Source organism: Octopus bimaculoides, chromosome 23 (genome assembly GCF_001194135.2).
Source record: "Octopus bimaculoides isolate UCB-OBI-ISO-001 chromosome 23, ASM119413v2, whole genome shotgun sequence".
Lineage (NCBI taxonomy): Eukaryota > Metazoa > Mollusca > Cephalopoda > Octopoda > Octopodidae > Octopus > Octopus bimaculoides.
The window spans coordinates 22,111,763-22,113,631 of record NC_069003.1 but is presented as its reverse complement, the minus strand read 5'-3'; the positions used below and the strand labels follow the sequence as shown (position 1 = coordinate 22,113,631).

The following is a 1,869-nucleotide window of genomic DNA, read 5'->3' as shown; positions in this document are numbered from 1 at the left end:
GTGTGTGTGTGTGTGTGTGTGTGTGTGTGTGTGTGTGTGTGTGTGTGTATAATCATCCTCATTTAATGTCTGTTTTCCATGGTGGTTTGGGTTGGATGGTTTTGCAGGACTTAGCAATCCAGAAGACTGCACCAGGCTCCTGTCATCTGTTTATTATTGTTAGTGTTCAGGGTCTAACAATAATAATAATAATAATAATAATAATAATAATAATAATAATAATAACAACAACAACATGGAAAAATACCTTAGGAATGAGAACCCAGGTTCGAAATTTTCCCAAGACACCTGAAGAAGGCTGAAGGGTATATCAGCCGAAACGTTGTGTTAACAACAAATAAGATGAGGACAAATATCCGTCAAATGTAAATAATACACATAATTCCTCATCTCTTAAATATAGAACTGTACAATTATGGAGTAAAAGAATTTTTATACACACTTTGAGTACTCCATTCTAAGTGGCAGGGCAACTTTTTTTTTTTCAACTTTTCTCCCTCTGGAATATTGTGTATGTCATTGTTCGATTTTATTTCAAAATTTCTTACCAATAAAGAGCCCGTTTCTAACCTAGATCCAAGGCTACTTCATTAGAATTTCAACATCAACAACATATGTATGTATGTATTCTCATGCATATAGTTGCATATCTAGACATGCTCACATATATTTATTTAAATGATAAACTTCTGGAAAGCTTTACAGAATTTTACAGTTCCAATGATGGATTGGATCTGTAGTCTTCGAATTATCTTTCTCCTTTCTGGTTTTGAGAAGCCTAATTTCTCAAGATTGGTATTTAGGCAGTGCGTTACACATCTCAGGACCCCAACAATTCCAGCTATAAATCTGAACTTGTAATCTGGATAGAGTAACTGCAGATTTCTCAATAGTTCAGAGTAAGTATTCTCTTGTATATATGTATGTATGTATGCAATACGTCCCGGGTGTGCTCTTTTGCAAGTCAATAAAACGTGATATCAGACGAGAAAGAAAAGAAAAAGAGATGAAAGTTATAGAAGGGGGGAGGAGGGAGAGAAACGTAAAAGGATATAATAGCGAGTAGAGGGAAGAGAGAGGGTGAGGAAGTGACGGGAAGAGAGAAAGAGAAGGAGAAAGAAAGAGTGACGTACATAAAGCGTTGAAATGTGGGCGGAGTCAACGACAGGAAAAGTGTGTGACAATAACGAAAGGGGGAGAGGAGGAGGAGAGTCCGTAAAACCACCTGTCAGAGTAGGATGTGATGGTGGAGGGAGAAGGAAGACGGGAACCGGTTAGAGAAAGGCAGTTACAGCATGAAGAATAATGAGAAGAAAGGATAATAGAGAGAGAGAGAATGGATAGGTTTTTTTAAATAAAATGTAGATAGATAGAAAGAGAGAAAGGGCGAGAAACGGAGAGGATGAACAAACGAGTGTACACACGTGGAGAAGTGTGTGAATGTGACAGTGAGAGATTGATTGTGTTTGTGTGTACATGATAGAGAGAAAGAGAAAGAGTGAGGGAGGGAGATATGTTGTCGGTTTCTTCTCGTTGACATTGTTGTTCTTTTTTTTTTTGTGATTTGTGACAAAAGGGATTCATGAGAGAGAAAAAAAACCCCAGCAAAAACCAACGAAAAACAGGAAGGACACGACTACACAGACACAGCGCCAGAACAGGAAGAGCATATTTTTTAACTCACATACCTTTCGATGTACATAAATTACGCATCGACACACCTTGACACAAACATACACGTACAATAGATATATACTTACGTAAGAAGTAAAAAGTACATCGGGTTTAAAATACGGAAAACTTCTATACAAAACTTTTATACACACACACATAATACGTCTGTATATATATATATATATATATATATAT

The 1,869-nt window shown here is 36.7% G+C and overlaps 1 long non-coding RNA gene across 1 annotated transcript in view; it reads left to right on the top strand.

Annotated features, from left to right (window-relative positions):
- The window catches only part of LOC128250601 (uncharacterized), an 18,654-nt gene extending 16,820 nt beyond the window's left edge, over positions 1–1,834 (top strand). Inside the window, exon 3 of the long non-coding RNA XR_008266630.1 lies at positions 1,577–1,834. This is a non-coding gene — a long non-coding RNA (uncharacterized LOC128250601). The remainder of the gene's footprint in view (positions 1–1,576) is intronic.
- Positions 1,835–1,869: the final 35 nt, after the last annotated feature.